Source organism: Arachis hypogaea, chromosome 3 (genome assembly GCF_003086295.3).
Source record: "Arachis hypogaea cultivar Tifrunner chromosome 3, arahy.Tifrunner.gnm2.J5K5, whole genome shotgun sequence".
In the NCBI taxonomy this organism is placed as follows: domain Eukaryota; kingdom Viridiplantae; phylum Streptophyta; class Magnoliopsida; order Fabales; family Fabaceae; genus Arachis; species Arachis hypogaea.
The window spans coordinates 71,054,874-71,074,498 of record NC_092038.1 but is presented as its reverse complement, the minus strand read 5'-3'; the positions used below and the strand labels follow the sequence as shown (position 1 = coordinate 71,074,498).

At 38.3% G+C, this 19,625-nt stretch overlaps 1 non-coding gene across 1 annotated transcript; it reads right to left on the bottom strand.

Annotated features, from left to right (window-relative positions):
- Positions 1–14,714: 14,714 nt before the first annotated feature.
- LOC112793209 (small nucleolar RNA R71) lies at positions 14,715–14,818 on the bottom strand. The gene has a single exon (XR_003197913.1). It is a non-coding gene; the product is annotated as a small nucleolar RNA R71 (small nucleolar RNA).
- Between the last annotated feature and the right edge of the window lie 4,807 nt (positions 14,819–19,625).

The following is a 19,625-nucleotide window of genomic DNA, read 5'->3' as shown; positions in this document are numbered from 1 at the left end:
AGCAACAATTTAAGTTTGGTGTTGTGATGAGCGGATAATTTATACGCTTTTTGGCATTATTTTTTAGGTAGTTTTTAGTATGTTTTAGTTACTTTTTATTATATTTTTATTAGTTTTTATGCAAAAATCATATTTCTGGACTTTACTATGAGTTTGTGTGTTTTTCTGTAATTTCAGGTATTTTCTGGCTGAAATTCAGGGAGCTGAGCAAAAATCTGATTCAGAGGCTGAGAAAGGACTGCAGATGCTGTTGGATTCTGACTTCCCTGAACTCGAACGCATTTTTCTGGAGCTATAGAAGTCCAATTGGTGCGCTCGCAATTGTGCTGGAAAGCTAACATCTTGGGCTTTCCAGCAATATATAATAGTTTATTCTTTGCCCGAAATTTGATGGCCCAAACTGGTGTTAAATGCCAGCCAGAGACCCTTTTCTGGCGTTAAACGCCATAACTGGAACCAAAACTGGAGTTAAATGCCCAAACTGGCACCCAAGCTGGTGTTTAACTCCAAGAATGGCCTATGCACGTGAAAGCTTCAAAGCTCAGCCCAAACACTCACCAAGTTGGCCCCAGATGTGAATTTCTGCACTATCTGCACTTAGTTACTCATTTTCTGTAAACCTAAGTTACTAGTTTGGTATAAAAACTACTTTTAGAGTTTCATTTTGTAACTTATGAAATTTTACATCTCTCATTGTATCTTCTATAGCATGAGTCTCTAAACTCCATAGGTGGGGGTGAGGAGCTCTGCTGTGCTTCAATGGATTAATGCAATTACTATTGTTTTCTATTCAATCACGCTTGCTTCTGTTCTAAGATACTCACTCGTACTTCAATGTGAAGAATGTAATGATCCGTGACACTCATTATCATTCTCAATTTTATGAACGCGTGCCTGACAACTACTTCCGTTCTATTTAAGCTTAACGTAGTCATTGGGCGACAGCTTGAGTGCGTATCTCTTAGGTTTCTAATCCACGAGTTTGACTTGCATCTCCTGAGAATAGAGCATTCAAACTCGAGAGATCAAAACCTTCGTGGTAGAGGCTAGAACCAATTGGCAGCATTCGTGAGATTCGGAAAGTCTAAACCTTGTCTGTGGAATTCCGAGTAGGATCTGGGACGGGATGACTGTAACAAGCTTCAAACTCACGAATGCTGGGCGCATTGATAGTGTGCAAAAGGATAGAGAGATCCTATTCTGACACAAGTGAGAACCGACAGATGATTAGCCGTGCGGAAACCATACCTAGACCATTTTCACTGAGAGGACGGATGGTAGTCATTGACAACGGTGATCCACCAACATATAGCTTGCCATAGAAGGAGTCGTGCGTGTTTGGAGAAGAAGACAGTAAAAAAGCAGAGGTTCATACGACAGAGCATCTCTGGAACCTCAACCTATTCCTCATTACTGAACCACAAGTATCATTCATTCTATGTTATTTACTTTTCATAAACAAAATCATTTTTATCACTAATCTCCTAACTAAGAGTTACAGGATAACTGACGTGGCAGAAATTAGCCGATTAAGAATTTATAATGAAAGTAGTGTTGCAAGTATAGTTCTTAACCGACGAAAATTTGCTTATCAATTTAAAAGGGTTGTCACAGAACAAGAATAAAAATACTGGGAGTATGACTCCCAGGTCGTCTCCCAACGAGTTGCAGAGAGAGTGCTATTTATTGATCAGGAAGTTTCTGAGAAGTTTGGAGTTGGAGAATAGAATTAAAGCTAGAGAATTAACAAAAGATTTAATTAATTATTATAAAAAGTTCTTGACTGGGAGAAGATTAATCGAAAGTTCTATCCTTGTTGGATGTTCGCAAGTGTAATAGTGATAGGTTGTTGTTCTACTTAGTTATCCCTTACTGAATAAAGGAAAGTCAAGTAACTAGCTAATCAACTCTTTTCTCAAGTCCTAATCCTCTCCGAAGGAAGGTTTAGAGTTAGAGACTAGAGAGTCAGCCGACAAATTCTGATTAGAATTAACACTTGAGTATTCCCAACTCAAGGATCTCCTCTCAATCAACTCCCAAGTCAAGTTGGGAGTCTACTCCCTTAAGATGAGTGTTGCATTCATAAGCATAAAAAGAGAATAAAGAGAAGACATGATAAATTGAATAATAACTGGGAATTAATTAAAAAGTAAAAATAGATCTTGCATTAATAAATTCTAAAAACAATCTAACTGTAACTCTGAATAAGGATTAAGGATATGGAAGAGTAAGTGACAAGTAAGGAAACAAACTAGAACGATGAGGTCTTCCACGGAGGTAGTCAATCTTCTCAATATCCAGATCAAAAGCATAGAACTAAGAACTATGAATGTGAAGAACCCTAGAGGAGGAAGTGATTTCTCTCCCAGATTCAAAAACTAAAAATTAAAACTAATGAATGAGATGATTTTTGTGTCAATGTTTCTATCTACTGAGCTTCTGCTGTCCCCTGGCTTTAATCTGTGTTTCTGGGCCGAAAATTGGCCCGAAATCGCCCCCAACAATTTTCTGCAATTGCTGTACGTCGCGCATTTCACGCGTACGCGTAAGTCACGCGTGCGCGTCGTTTGTGAAAACTCCTTGTCACGCGTACGCGTCAGTCACGCGTATGCGTCGCTCGTCCTGTGAGCTAATCACGGGCGCGCGTCACATGTGCGTGCACGTCGCTGTGGAATGCTCCAAATCACGTGTATGCGTTGGCCATGCGTGCGCGTCATGTCTCGCTGGTCAGCTTCATTGTTTCTTTGTGTTCCTTCCATTTTTTCAAGTTTCCTTTCCGTTCTCCAAGCCATTCTTGCCCTATAAGGCCTGAAACACTGAACATACAGATCACGACATCGAATGGTATAGAGAAGGATTATAATCTAACAATTTAAAGGCCTAGGAAGCAGGTTTTCAATCATAGTATTAGATCAGGAAGGTAAATGTATAACATGCTAATTACATGGATAAATCTGGGAAGAATCTGATAAAAACCACTCAATTGAGCACAAGATAAACCGTAAAATAGCGGTTTATTAACCTCCCCACACTTACACATTAGCGTGTCCTCATGCTAAGCTCAAGAAAACAAAAAAGAATGAATAGGGACAATAGGACTCATGCAATGCAATGCAATGCAATGCAATCTATACATATGAATGCAACTATATGATGAAATGTCTATGCCTACTTAGCTAAGAAAATAAACAAGTCTTCCAAGACAAACAGAAATCAAATTCCACTAATCCAAATCACACAATAAGAATAAGTAAACTTGTGAGAAGATAGCTTATGAAAGCCGGAAACATAGAGTCAAGCTTGAACCCTCACTAGGAGTGTGTATGCACTCCAATCACTCAGGTGTATAGGGTAATCCACTCTAGTCTCCTCCATTCATGCTTTCTAAAATTTTTTCTTCATCTAACCAATCAACAAATATTTAAAGCACACATGCAAACATCATGAGGTCTTTCTTAAGGTTGTAATGGGGCTTAGGTAAGGGTGAGGGTACATATGGCTAAGTGAGCTGAAAATTGAATCCTTGATTATCCTAAGTTCTCACCGAACACACACACACGTTCCCTATGCTTCTAAAATCATGCCTAAATGCCCATAATCTCACTTTGTATGTTGTACCTACTCATGTACTTAAATGTTCTTTTATTCCACATCAAATGCATTGATCTTTTTATTAACTTAGCATTGGGGTGCTTCCTTTCCCCTAAAATTAAACTGAGACATACAATATTATTTTTTTATTTTATTTTATTTTATTTATTTTTATTTTTTTATTTTTTTTTGAAAGCATTATAGCATCAATGAAATTGGTTTTCATAATTTCACATGAGTGGCATTCAAGCTTTTAATATTTATCAATTAGCATACATTCTTATTAACCCAAGTTCCCATAGTTTTTTTCACACTTGATTGACATACAATCTCTATCTTAAGCTAACCAAAGATTTAATTGGGATAATTACTTGTTTTTTTGCTTAAGGCTAGTGATGTGGTAATATAAAGAACAAAAGGAAATTAAAAAGCTCAAAGGGGTGAACAAAGGTAATTAGAATGGTAGGCTATTTGGGATAGTGAGCTAATAGCAATTGATGGCCTCAATCATACATATGCATGAATACATTAAACAATAGACATATAGAATGGAACAAACTATAGATTGCAATTATAGAGGAGAGAAAACACACAAGAATAAAAATAATGGTTAAATAGTGTAACCATGCGATTAGGCTCAAAATCTCACTGGGTTGTGTGTTCTAGCTCTAACCATGTTCCAAATTACAATCTTCAGACAAGTCTAACATAGAGTTTTGTTTTGAATTAGTGAAATTTTTCAAAAATAGGGTCTTTGAAAAGAACCTATTATTTTTCAACCAAGTAGAACATGCATGCAACTAATTATTACTATGCAATCTATTCTATCTAACAGAAGAAGAGAAAACTATTGGTGTTAAGAAAGGGAGATTACCTCCGGGAGTCAGGTACTGACTGACCTCCCACACTTAAAGCTTGGTACCGTCCTTGGTGCCATCAGTCAGGAACAAAGGGGGGCTGGTAACATCATCTCCACAGTCAGGTGCGTCAGGGCTCCCAGTGCTGGTAGGTGAAGTGGAGTCTGGAGTGTCTGGTTCTTCTTCAGGTGGGTGGTTTCCAATAATCAGTTCCTTCAGGTATGTGAATTGGCGCTTCTTACGATGCTCCATGTGATCCAACCTCTGTAGTATTTGAAGGAGTAGCGGATTTGCTGAGGGTGCTTGTGATGTGGATGGAGAAGGGATATCTCTGGTCGGGTCTTCAGTCCGGCTAGTAGTAGCTGCTGTGGATCTAATGTATTTCCCACTCGGAACATATTGATCATCCCGAAGAAGCATGGCCTTGGTGTCTCCAGCTCTATAGGGGACTCCAGCTGCTGAGACTAGATCTGAAACCAAGGCAGGAAAAGGTATGTTGCCCGTAATCTGTATGTGTCTCATGGCTTGCCGGATGTGTCTTGGTAAATTGATGGGCTGGTCCATAAGGATACACCAAGTGAGAACAACCATGTCTGCAGTGAAGGAGGACTCGTGAGTGCTCGGAAAGACATAGTGGGACATAATCTGTGCCCACACGTGAGCTTCCAAGGTAAGTGCTGAAGCCAATATGCACTTAGGCCTGGATCAATGGTTGATACGTGAGCATTTTGTCTATCTTTTCCTAGTGAATTTGCATCTAATTTGTTGAGTTTAATTAAGAATTAATTATATTTTAGCCACTATGGATGCTATTTTGAATTTTGTGCAATTTTATTTATTTTAGGTAGCATTCGGAGGGATTTGATAAAATTTCTGCAGAGAAAAAGAAGAAACTAAAGAGATGACCAGCGAAGACCAATGCGGACGCATGCCTCACGCGACCGCGCAGAATGGAAAAATCGCAATGACGCGATCGCGTGCCTGACGCGAACGCGTCGAGTGGAATCTGCACAAATGACACGAGCGCGTGGACAACGCGGACGCGTCACATACGTGATCTGCAATAATACAGAAAATGCTGGGGGTGATTTCTAGGCTGTTTTGACCCACTTTCCAGCCCAAAAAACACAGATTAGAAACTGCAGAATGGACAAAGCAAGTGGTCCCCACCCATCAACTGAAAATCTGTTAATTAATTCGAATTTAAATTCAAATCTTATCTTTTAGGAAAAGATATTTTTTCTTTTTAGATAATTAGTTTTTAAATTAATTAAGATTAGTTATAAAAAGAGGAGACTTCTCTTCTATTAGGGACATTACATTAGAGGGATTCCATTTGGGAATTCTATACAAATTTACATCTCACATTCCATGAGCAACTAATCCTCCACTGTTAAGGTTAGGAGCTCTGTCTATCTGTATGGATTGATTTTATTACTTTTGCTATTTTAATTTATGTTTTGGATTTATATTTAAGAATTGTTTTCATTCTTTATCTTATGAATTTGGGTGGAACAGAAGTATTACCCTCTTTCTATCTAAGTTCTTGTATAACTTGGAAAAGCTCTATACTTGAACAACAGCTTGAAAACATATTCTCCTAAATTCTAATTATCTGGATTTAACGGGATACGTGACATATAATCCTTTTATTCTTTGGGTAATTAAAGTTTTTGTGGCATGCAAACTAGAATTTGATCATGTACACTTTAATTGGAATTAATTGACCAAGGAATTGGCAGTTAATGAATTTTAGAGGAGACTAGGAAGGTCTAAGGAATTAGGGTCTAGTCACATATAGTTTGCCATAAATTAAATCCTACATAATTAAAATATTTAGTAAGAAAAGTTAATCCGGAAAAATAGATAACTCTGAAGCATTAACTATTTATCCATATTTTATTCCCAGTTTATTTAATTGTCTATACTTTTGATATTTTGAATTCGAACTTAAACCTTTTGAACATCTCAAAACCAATTTCTGCTTGCCTAACTAAGCCAATCAATCAATCATTGTTGCTTGATCCATCAATCCTCGTGGGATCGACCCTTACTCACGTAAGATATTACTTGGTACGACCCGGTGCACTTGCCGGTAAGTAGTGTGGGTTGTAAAATACCGCCCCAATGGTAACCGTAGATCCACTTGCTGCCAGAAGTGCTATAATTCTGAAAACATCGTCCTAGTCAAATTGGTATCGCTGGCACTTGAAAGAGGCTTCTTGAAATGCGTTCAGTCCTTCTGGAGCAGGGGGAAGATCTAAAGCTTGTTGAATGACCCTTTCGGAGATGGGGACTTGCTTCTGACGGACATAGACAGACTGCAGGGTTGGAATGTAAAAAGTTGGAGTAGAATTCGACTACCCATGAAAGATTGACCTGTCGTGGCTGCTTCCGTAAGAAATCCCAGTGTCTTTGTTCAATGCGGGGTTCTACCAGGTCAACAATGTTGGTAGGGAGGATAAGAAGGTGCTCATTGTTGTAGTTCCTTGCTGCCAGAACGGAGAACATATGCTCACAGTAGTGGTTAGTGAACCGCGCAGTGTCCTTTGCTGGAAATGATTTTTCATATTCGTTGACCTTGATGATCCTCTTTACTCGCTTTGTTCATGGTTTGACAGTTGTTGAAGATGGTTCCGCAACTAGTGCTCTTTTTGTTCCTCTCTTTGCCGGTGGTATGGGACATCTTTCTCTTTACCTATCTTGGTGGCCATCCTGAAAGGGAAAAGAGAAGTAGCATGTAAGTCCAAGAGTTAGAGCAAGGAAGAGGACCTTACAAGTGATGATCTTGCCAAGGTAAAGAAGGATGTCGTTAACACATGCTCGCGACTTCATGTAATTAGGACATGAATGGAAATATAGCAAGAAAGATGAAGGCAATTAAATGCAAGATGTTTATTGGCATGCTGGCAAAAGCATGAGTAGCATAGATCAAGCATTAATTGCGAAAAATGTATTATCACTTGTAATAAATTAACAATCACGTTTGTATTGACAATTATATCAAATTAATAAAATATGGAAAGGGTTTTGTGAAAGACCGTCATTAGAGTAGAACGATAGAAAAATTAAAATTGCACAATGCCATACGGGCTTTTTAACAAACACTTTGTATGCATGTTGAATATGATAAGGAAAGAATTAAATTGGAACATGCAAGCTTCCTAAAAATAATGAATATAAATTGTCAAACAGCTCTATAATAATCCACAAGCAATTATAGAAGAAAGCAATCACCCATATAGATTTTCTAACACCAATTAGAGTAATGCAAGAATAAATAAATAAATAAATAGTTAAGAAGAAGAAGAAGAGAGAGAAAATAGAAAGAAAGAACTTTGAGAAGGTGGTGAGAAGAGAGATGATTGAGAATGTGAGAGTGAGATAATATGAGGGAAGAGAAAAGAAGAAGAAAAGAGTAAAGGAAGAAGAAGAAGAACAAGAAGAAAAGAAAGAAGAAGAAAGAAATTAGGATTGGAAAAGTTAAGAAAAGAGAACAGGGCTGTGCAGGGTTCAGGTGATGGTGCGTGCATGACGCATATGCGTGGTCCACGCGTACGCGTGGGATGCACAAAGAGGGAGGTGACGCGTGAGCGTCGGTCACGCGTACGCGTGACCATGTTTTGTGCTACTAGCGCGAGGGCAACGTGGCTCTCGCACAACCCTCTGTTCGAATTGGGATGTGTGCCAAAGTTCCATATGATGCCTACGCGTCAGGCACGCGCACGCGTGGAAGCATATAGTTTGAAAATGACGCGCACTCATCAAGGACGGTACGCGTGATGCAATTTGTGCCTTGGGCATAGTGCCAGCACCAAACCAACCCAACTTTCAGCCAATACACCTTTTACGTCAAATTCGCAAGGTCACACGTGCGCGTCATTGACGCGTATGCGTGAGGTGCCAAATTTTAAGATGAGCGTACGCGTGGTGAAGCTTGTGCAATTGGCACACTTTTTGCACTGTTCCCATGCAACTTTCTGTTCAATTTTTTTATGCAATTTATGCATATGTAAATGCAAAATGCGGATGTAAGCAGTGAAGGTGGGAAGAGTCAGTAACTAAAGCTAGAAAAGAGAGAATGGAACGATCATACCATGGTGGGTTGTCTCCCATCAAGCACTTTGCTTTAACGTCCTTAAGTTGGACGTTCTACCAGCTCAGTCGTCTGCTGAAGATGGATCTTCTAGAAGGAAGATCTCTAGTTCCTTGTTGTCCTTCATCTTTTCACCATGGTAAAGCTTCAGGTGGTGACCATTAACCTTGAGGGTCTTGTTGCTTGAGGGATGGCGCAGATGGAAAACCCCATAAGGTTCGGCCTTTTCCATCCTATAGGGGCTTTCCCATCTAGATCTTAGCTTGCCTGGCATGAGTCTCAACCTGGAGTTGTATAGGAGAACTAACTCACTAGGTCTGAACTCCCTGGGCTTTATATTCTTGTCATGTACAGCCTTCACCTTTTCCTTGTATAGCCTGGAATTCTCATAAGCTTCTAGACGAAGGCATTCTAGCTCCTGTAATTACAACTTTCTCTCAGCTTTGGCTTTCTCAAATCCCATGTTGCATTCTCGTACTGCCCAGAAAGCTTTGTGTTCTATCTCCACTAGGAGGTGGCACGCCTTTCCATAGACTAAGCGGAAGGGACTCATTCCGATTGGTGTCTTGTAAGTTGTCCGGTAGGCCCAGAGCGTATCAACAAGTCTGGTGCTCCAGTCCTTCCGATGAGGTTTAACTATCTTCTGCAATATGCGCTTTATCTCTCTATTAGACACCTCGGCTTTCCCATTGGTCTGGAGATGGTGATGAATGGATTTTTGACGGTTTAGAATTTCACTAATGAAATCTCGTTGTAAAGTATAGTCTCTAAACCAACAATAATCCTTTCATACAAAAATTTGTTTGTCACAAGTACAAACCCCTAAAATCTATAAACCGAAGTATTTAAACCTCGGGTTGTTCTCCCTAGGATTTACAATAAAGTGTCTTGTTATTGGTTGTGAGTTATTTTTGGGGTTTTGATAAGAAACATGGAAGTTAAATGCTAAAAAGTAAACTAATGGCTAAAAAGGTCTTGGCAAGGGTTGGTAGTCAAGAATCTCTATCCTAATTACTAACCACAATATGAGAATTGGCAAGGATTAATCTCACTAAGTCATCCTCTAACTAGTAGTAAAGGAAAGTCAAATGAGCTATATCAATCCTAGTCCATAAGTCCTAACTCTCCACTAATTCAATTAGTGAGAACTAGAGTCAATGGATCCCAATCATCAATTACTTGGACATTAGTAACTCAAGAGTTCCTAAGTTACCTTTCCAAGCCAAGAGTCTAAAATTCTACTCTAAAATCCAACCAAGCATTTCATCAAACACTTGGAAGGCATAAAAGGAAAGCATAGTAAGATTGCAAGAAAAGTAAATCTACACTACTCAATTGCAAGGAATTAAATAACAACAAATCAAATGAACACAATTATTATGAATTACCTCTAATTGAATTGAAAGGGAATAAGAGGAACAAAAGTAGATCTACAACAAAGTATAAGAGCAACATAAAGGAAATTACAACAAAAGAATAGAGGAAGATGAATGTAACTACAAGGAATTGAGAAGATAGAAGTAGAAGAAGATGAATTAAAATCTAAATCTAAGAACTAAACCTAATCCTAATCCTAATTCTAGAGAGAAGTGAGAGCTTCTCTCTCTAGAAACTAACTCTAACTACTAAAACTAAACTAATGGTAACTAACATGTGTTTCCCTCTTCATTCCTTGGGTTAAATAGCATCATAAATGAGTTGGATTGGACCCACAAGGCTTTAGAATTCGTTGGCCACGTTTTGCTTTAAGTGGGTCATGTGCCACCATCGGCGCGTCCACGTACCGTGCATGTGCGCGCCCCTATGCGCGATGCAACTATGGCAGATCTTATATCATTTCAAAGCCCCGGATGTTAGCTTTCCAACCCAACTGGAATCGCATCATTTGGACCTCTGTAGCTCAAGTTATGGTCGTTTAAGTGCAAAGAGGTCGGCTTGACAGCTTTCCGGTTCTTTCAGATATTGCGTGCAAGTTATCAAATGGAAAAGCATCATTGATAGGAGTGGTGTCATTTTTAATGTGCTTTAGGTGACTCAAATGGTCAGCCACTAAATTCTGTAAACCACTTCAATCTTTAATTTCTAAATCAAATTCTTGCAGCAACAATATCCAATGTATCAGCCTTGGCTTAAACTCCTTCTTAGACAGTAAATACCTTAGAGCTGCATGATCTGAATAAACTACTACTTTAGTACCAAGTAAATAGGCTCAGAATTAATCCAGAGCAAAAACAAGAGCCAAAAGCTCTTTTTTAGTAGTAGTTTAGTTAGATTGAGCAGCGTCTAAGGTCTTAGATGCATAGGCAATAACGAAAGGGTCCTTACCGTCGCTGATAGGCAATCAAGCATCTGATCGATGAAAGGCAATGGGTAGTGATCCTTGCGAGTAGCCTAGTTGAGGCGCTGATGAGCGGATAATTTATACGCTTTTTGGCATTGTTTTTTAGGTAGTTTTTAGTAGGATCTAGCTACTTTTAGGGATGTTTTTATTATTTTTTATGCAAAATTCACATTTTTGGACTTTACTATGAGTTTGTGTATTTTTCTATAATTTCAGGTATTTTCTGACTGAAATTGAGGAACCTGAGCAAAAATCTGATAGGAGGCTGACAAAGGACTGCTGATGCTGTTGGATTCTGACCTACCTGCACTCGAAATGGCTTTTCTAGAGATAAAGAACTCCAAATATCGAGCTCTCAACTGCGTTGGAAAGTAGACATCCAGGGCTTTCCAGAAATATATAATAGTTTATACTTTATTCGAGTTTAGACAATGCAAACTGGCGTTCAACGCCAGTTCCACACTGCATTCTGGAGTAAAATGCCAAAAACACGTCACAAACCAGAGTTAAACGTCAAAAACACGTTACAACTTGGCGTTTAACCCCAAAAGAAGCCTCTGAATGTGTAAAACTCAAGCTCAGCCCAAGCAGACACCAAAATGGGCCCCGGAAGTGGATTTCTGCACTTAGACTTATTTATGTAAACCCTAGTAGCTAGTTTAGTATAAATAGAACTTTTTACTATTGTACTGAGGTCTGTCTTTTGACCGGGTCCTTTTCCCTATTTTTGAATTCATATGCAATTGGAGGCTGGCCTCACGGCCATGCCTGGACCTTTATCACTTATGTATTTTCAACGGTGGAGTTTCTACACACCATAGATTAAGGGTGTGGAGCTCTGCTGTTCCTCGAGTATTAATGCAATTACTATTATTCTCTATTCAATTAAGCTTATTCTTATTCTAAGATATTCGCTGTACTTTAACATGATGAATGTGATGATCCATGACACTCATCATCATTCTCACCTATGAACGCGTGCCTGACAACCACTTCCGTTCTACCTTAGATTGGGCGCATATCTCTTAGCCTCCATTCCAAAAGATCAGAGTCTTTGTGGTATAAGCTAGAATTATTGGCGGCCATTCCTAATATCCGGAAAGTCTAAACCTTGTCTGTGGTATTCTGAGTAGGATATGGGCTAGGATGACTGTGACGAGCTTCAAACTCGCGAGAGTTGGGTGTAGTGACAGACGCAAAAGAATCACTGGATTCTATTCCAACATGATCGAGAACCGACAGATGATTAGCCGTGCGGTGATAGCGCATTTGGACCATTTTCACTAAGAGGACGGGAGGTAGCCATTGACGCCGGTAAAACCCGAACATATAGCTTGCCATAGAAAAGGAGTAAGAATGATTGGATGAAAGCAGTAGGAAAGCAGAGATTCAGAAGGGACAAAGCATCTCCATACACTTATCTGAAATCCCACCAATGAATTACCTAAGTATCTCTATCTTTATTTTATGCTTTATTTATCTTCATATTCGAAAACCATTATAACCATTAGAATCCGCCTGACTAAGATTTACAAGATGACCAAAGCTTGTTTCATACCAACAATCTCTGTGGGATCAACCCTTACTCACGTAAGGTTTATTACTTGGACGACCCAGTGCACTTGCTGGTTAGTTGTGCGAAGTTATGAAAAAGAGTGATATTACAAATTATGTGTACCAAGTTGTTGGCTCCATTGAGATCACAATTTCATGCACCAAGTTTATGGCGTCGTTGCCGGGGATTGTTTGAGTTTGGACAACTGACGGTTCATCTTGTTGCTCAGATTAGGTAATTTTCTTTTCAAAAAGTTTTCAAAAATTTTTCAAAAAATTTTTTTCTTTGTTTTCGTTTTTCAAAAAAATAATTTTTGAAAAAAATATACAAAAAAATTTATAAAAATCATAAAAACCAAAAAAATTTTTTGTTTCTTGTTTGAGTCTAGTGTCAATTTTTAAGTTTGGTGTCAATTGTATGTTGTTAAAATTTTTCTTTTTTTTTCGAAAAACTCATGCATGGTGTTCTTCATGATCTTCAAGTTGTTATTGATAAGTCTTCTTGTTTGATCTTTAAATTTTCTTGTTTTGTGTTTTTTTGTTGTTTTTCATATGCATTTTTGCATTCATAGTGTCTAAACATGAAAAATTTCTAACTTTGGTGTCTTGCATGTTTTTCTTTTCTTGAAATTTTTTCAAAAATAAGTCTTGATGTTCATCTTGATCTTCAAAGTGTTCTTGGTGTTCATCTTGACATTCATAGTGTTCTTGCATGTTTTCTTTGTTTTGATATTAATTTTTCATGTTGTGAGTCATTTTTGTGTTTTTCTCTCCCATCATTAAAAATTCAAAAAAATAAAAAATATCTTTTCCTTGTTTTACTCATAATTTTCAAAATCTTTGGGTTGACTTAGTCAAAAATTTTTAAAATAAGTTGTTTCTTGTTAGTCAAGTCATGATTTCAATTTTCAAAATCTTATGTTTTCAAAATCAAAATCTTTTATTTTTCCTTTGGTTATTTTTGAAATTTTTTTTAAAATTGATTTTCAAAATCTTTTTCTTATCTTTATTTCATGATTTTCAAAAACTTTACTAACAATTAATGTGATTGATTCAAAAATTTGAAGTTTGTTACTTTCTTGTTAAGAAAGGTTCAATCTTTAATTTTTAGGATCATATCTTTTAGTTTCTTGTTAGTCAAGTAATCAATTTTAATTTTAAAAATCAAATCTTTTTAATTTCCTTTTCAAATCTTTTTCAAAATATCTTTTCAATCATATCTTTTTAATCATATCTTTTTCAAATCATATCTTTTTCAAAATCAATTTCAAAAATCTTTTCTAACTTCTTATCTTTTCAAAATTGATTTTCAAATCTTTTTCAACTAACTAATTGACTTTTTGTTTGTTTCACTATTTCTTATCCTTTTCAAAACTACCTAACTACTTTTCTCTTTCTAATTTTCGAAAATCACCCTCACTTTTTTTTCAAAATTCTTTTAATTAACTAATTGTTTCAAATTTTAATTTTAATTTTATTTCTTCTCTTAATTTTCGAAAATCACTAACCTTTTTTTCAAAAATAAATTTCAAAATTCTCTTCCTCTCATCTCCTTCTATTTATTTATTCATTTACTAACTCTTCTCTTCATCTAAAAATTCGAACCCTCTCTTCTCCTCTATGTTCAAATTTTTCTCATCCTTCTTCTATTCTTTTCTTCTTCTACTCACATAAAGGAATCTCTATACTGTGACATAGAGGATTCCTCTTCCTTTTCTGTTCTCTTCTTTTTCATATGGGCAGGAGCAAGGACAAGGACATTCTTGTTGAAGCAGATCCTGAACCTGAAAGGACTCTGAAGAAGAAACTAAGAGAAGCTAAAGCACAATAATTCAGAGAAAACCTTACAGAGAATCTCAAAAAAGAAGGAGACATGGCCGAACCCAATAACAATGGTGGAGGCGCAAGGAGGATGCTTGGTGATTATACTACACCTACTTCCAATTTTTATGGAAGAAGCATCTCAATCCTTGCCATTGGAGCAAACAATTTTGAGCTGAAGCCTCAACTAGTTGCTCTAATGCAACAAAATTGCAAGTTTCATGGACTTTCATAAGAAGATCCCTATCAGTTTTTAATTGAGTTCTTGCAGATCTGTGATACTATTAAGACTAATGGAGTAGATCCTGAAGTCTACAGACTCATGATTTTCCCTTTTGCTGTAAGAGACAGAGCTAGAACATGATTGGACTCACAACCTAAATATAGCCTGGACTCTTGGGATAAGCTGGTCATGGCCTTCTTGGCCAAGTTCTTTCCTCTTCAAAAGCTGAGCAAGCTTAGAGTGGATGTTCAGACCTTCAGGCAAAAAGATGGTGAATCCCTCTATGAAGCTTGGGAAAGATACAAGCAGTTAACCAAAAAATGTCCTTCTGGCATGCTTTCAGAGTGGACCATTTTGGATATATCCTATGATGGTCTATCTGAGTTCTTTAAGATGTCACTGGACCATTCTGCAAGTGGATCCATTTACCTAAAGAAAACGCCTGCAGAAGCTTAAGAACTCATTGACATGGTTGTAAATAACCAATTCATGTACACCTTTGAGAGGAATCCTGTGAGTAATGGGATGCCTTAGAAGAGGAGAGTTCTTGAAATTGATGCTCTGAATGCCATATTGGCTCAAAACAAAATGTTGACTCAGTAAGTCAACATGATTTCTCAGAGTCTGAATGGATTGCAAAATACATCCAATAGTACTAAAAAAGCATCTTTTGAAGAAGAAGCTTATGATCCGGAAAACCCTGCAATGGTAGAGGTGAATTACATGGGTGAAGCCTATGGAAACACCTATAATCCTTCATGGAGAAATCATCCAAATTTCTCATGGAAGGATCAACAAAAGCCCCAACAAAGCTTTAATAATGGTGGAAGAAACAGGCTTAGCAATAACAAGCTTTTTCCATCATCTTCTCAGCAACAGACAGAGAATTTTGAGCAGAGCCCCTCTAGCTTAGCAAACATAGTCTCTGATCTATCTAAGGCCACTTTAAGTTTCATGAGTGAAACAAGGTCCTCCATTAGAAACTTGGAGGCACAAGTGGGTCAGCTGAGTAAGAAAATCACTGAAACTCCTCCTAGTACCCTCCCAAGCAATACAGAAGAGAATCCAAAAAGAGAGTGTAAGGCCATTGATATAATCAAAATGGCCGAATCCAAGGAGGAAGGGGAGGACGTGAATCCCAATGAGAAAGACCTCATGGGACGTCCTCCAGACAGAAAGGAGTTCCCTATTGATGACCTAAAGGAATATGAGGCTCATATAGAGACCATAGAGATTCCATTAAACTTCCTTCTGCCATTCATGGGCTCTGAGAACTATTCTTCCTCTGAAGAAGATAAAGATGTAACTTAAGAGCAAGTTGCTCAATATCTGGGACCCATCATGAAGCTGAATGCCAAGTTGTTTGGTAATGAGACTTGGGAAGATGATCCTCCCTTGCTCATTAGTGAACTAAATAATGGGTTCAGCAAACTTTACCTCAAAAGAAACAAGATCCTGGTAAATTCTTAATACCCTGTACCATAGGCACCATGACCTTTGAGAAGGCTCTGTGTGACCTGGGGTCAGGTATAAATCTTATGCCACTCTCTGTAATGGAGAAACTGGGGATCTTTGAGGTACAAGCTGCAAGAATCTCATTAGAGATGGCAGACAAGTCAATAAAACAAGCTTATGGATTGGTAGAGGACGTGTTGGTAAAGGTTAAAGTCCTTTACATCCTTGCTGATTTCATAATCCTAGGCACTAGGAAGGATGAGGATGAATGCATCATCTTTGGAAGACCCTTCCTAGCCACAGCAGGAGCTGTGGTTGATGTTGACAGAGGAGAGCTAGTCCTTCAATTGAATGGGGACTACCTTGTATTTAAAGCTCAAGGATCTTCCTCTGCAACCATGGAAAAGAGGCACGATAAGCTTCTCTCAATACAGAGTCAAACAAAGCCCCCACAATCAAACTCTAAGTTTGGTGTTGGGAGGCCATAACCAAACACTAAGTTTAGTGTTGAACCCCCACATTCAAACTCTAAGTTTGGTGTTGGGAGATGTCCCAACAATGCTCTGAACATCTGTGAAGCTCCATGAGAGCTCACTGTCAAGCTATTGACATTAAAGAAGCGCTTCTTGGGAGGAAACCCAATTTTTATTTATCTATATTTCTATTGTTCTTTTATGTTTTATTAGGTTTATGATCATGTGGAGTCACAAAATAATTGCAAAAATTAAAAACATAATAAAAATAGCAGAAGAAAAAGCATACCCTGGAGGAAGAGCTGTCTGGCGTTTAAACACCAGAAACAAGCATCTGTCTGGCATTTAACACCAGAAACAAGCACCAAGCTGGCGTTTAACGCCAGAAACAAGCATTAGGGTGGCGTTAAACGCCAGAAACAGGCTACATCTGGGCGTTTAACGCCAGAAACAAGCTACAGTCTGGCGTTAAACACTAGGATTGCATACAGAAGGCGTTTTACACGCTTAAAAGGTGCAGGGATGAGAAATCCTTGACACCTCAGGATCTGTGGACCCCACAGGATCACCTCAGGACCTGTGGACCCCACAGGACCCCCACCTACCCCACTTCTCTCTTCTTCACACAATCTAATAACACTATACCCTTCACCAATCACCTCAATTTCTCTTCCCCATTATCCCTTCACCAATCACATCCATCCACTCTTCCCCATAAACCCCACCTACCTTTAAATTCAAAATCTCTTTCCCACCCAAACCCACCCTAAATAACCGAACCCATACCCCTCTCCCTCCACTATATAAACCCCCACATTCTTCTTCATTTTCACACAACACCATCCTCTCTTCTCCCCCTTGGCCGAAACCCACACATCTCTCCCTCTCCTCCATATCTTCTTCTTCTTCTTCTATTTTTTCTCCTTTTGCTCAAGGGCGAGCACTATTCTAAGTTTGGTATGGTAAAAGCATAGCTTTTTTGTTTTTCCATAACCATTGATGGCACCTAAGGCCAGAGAAACCTCAAGAAAGAAGAAAGGGAAAGCAATTGCTTCCACCTCTGAGTCATGGGAGATGGAGACTCATCTCAAAAGCCCATCAAGACCACTTCTATGATTTGTGGCTAAGAAAAAGGTGATCCCTGAGGTCCCTTTCATGCTCAAGAAAAATGAGTATCCGGAGATCCGACATGAGATCCAAAGAAGAGGGTGGGAAGTTCTTACCAACCCCATTCAACAAGTCAGAATCTTAATGGTTCAAGAGTTCTATACCAATGCATGGATCACTAGAAACCATGATCAAAGTATGAACCCGAATCCAAAGAATTACCTTACAATGGTTCGGGGGAAATGTTTAGACTTTAGTCTGGAGAACGTAAGGTTGGCGTTCAACTTGCCTATGATGCAAGAAGACACACGCCCCTACACTAGAAGGGTCAACTTTGATCAAAGGTTGGACCAAGTCCTCATGGACATATGTGTGGAAGGACCTCAATGAAAAAGAGACTCAAACGACAAGCCGGTTCAATTGAGAAGACTAGACCTTAAGCCTATGGCTAGAGGATGGTTGGAGTTCATCCAACGCTCCATCATCCCCACTAGCAACCGATCTGAAGTAACTGTGGATCGGGCCATCATGATCCATAGCATCATGATTGGAGAGGAGGTAGAAGTTCATGAAGTCATCCCTTTAGAACTCTACAAAGTAGCCGAAAAGCCCTCCATCTTGGCAAGGCTAGCTTTTCCTCATCTCATTTGCCATCTATGCAACTTAGCTGGAGTTGTCATAGAAGGAGACATCCTCATTGAGGAGGAAAAGCCCATCACTAAGAAGAGGACGGAGAAAACAAGAGAGTCCATTCATGGATCTCAAGAGACGCATGAGGAAGCTCATCATCAAGAAATCCCTAAGATGCCTCAAGGGATGCATTTTCCTCCAAACAACTATTGGGAACAACTCAACACTTCTCTAGAAGGATTGAGTCATAACATGAACCAATTAAGGATGGAACACCAAGAGCACTCCATCATTCTCAATGAGATTAGAGAAGATCAAAAAGCTATAAGGGAGGAGCAACAAAGGCAAGGAAGAGACAAAGAGGAGTTCAAGGACACCATTGGTCCTTCAAGAAGAAGGCGCCACCCTCACTAAGGTGGACTCATTCCTTAACTTCCTTGTTCTTATCTCTCTGCTTTTTGACTTTATGCTTTATGTTTGTCTGTGTTTGTGTCTTTATTACATGATAATTAGTGTCTAGTGTCTATGTCTTAAGGCTATGAATAATTCCATGAATCCTTTACCTTTCTTAAATGAAAAATATTTTTAATACAAAAGAACAAGAAGTACATGAGTTTCGAATTCATCCTTGAAATTGGTTTAATTATATTGATGTGGTGACAATACTTTTTTTTACTGAATGAATGTTTGAACAGTACATATTTTTAATCTTGTTGTTTATGAATGTTAAAATTGTTGGCTCTTGAAAGAATGATGAAAAAGAGAAATGTTATTGATGATCTGAAAAATCATAAAATTGATTCTTGAAGCAAGAAAAAGCAATGAAGAACAAAGCTTGCAAAAAAAAAAAAGTGGCGAAAAAAATTTTAAAGAAAGAAAAAGAAAAAGCAAGCAAAAAAATCCAATAGCCCTTAAAACCAAAAGGCAAGGGTAAAAAGGATCCAAGGCTTTGAGCATCAATGGATAGGAGGGCCCAAGGAAATAAATCCAGGCCTAAGCGGCTAAATCAATCTGTCCCTAACCATGTGCTTGTGGTATGAAGGTCCAAGTGAAAAGCTTGAGACTGAGTGGTTAAAGTCGTGATCCAAAGCAAAAAGAGTATGCTTAAGAGCTCTGGACACCTCTAACTGGGGACTTTAGCAAAGCTGAGTCACAATCTGAAAAGGTTCACCCAGTCATGTGTCTGTGGCATTTATGTATCCAGTGGTAATACTGGAAAACAAAGTGCTTAGGGCCACGGCCAAGACTCATAAAAGTAGCTGTGTTCAAGAATCAACATACTTAACTAGGAGAATCAATAACACTATCTGAACTTTGAGTTCCTATAGATGCCAATCATTCTAAACATTTAAGGATAAAGTGAGATGCCAAAACTGTTCAGAAGCAAAAAGCTACAAGTTCCGCTCATTTAATTAGAACTAATATTCATTGCTATTTTGGGATTTATAGTATATTATCTTCTTTTTATCCTATTTAA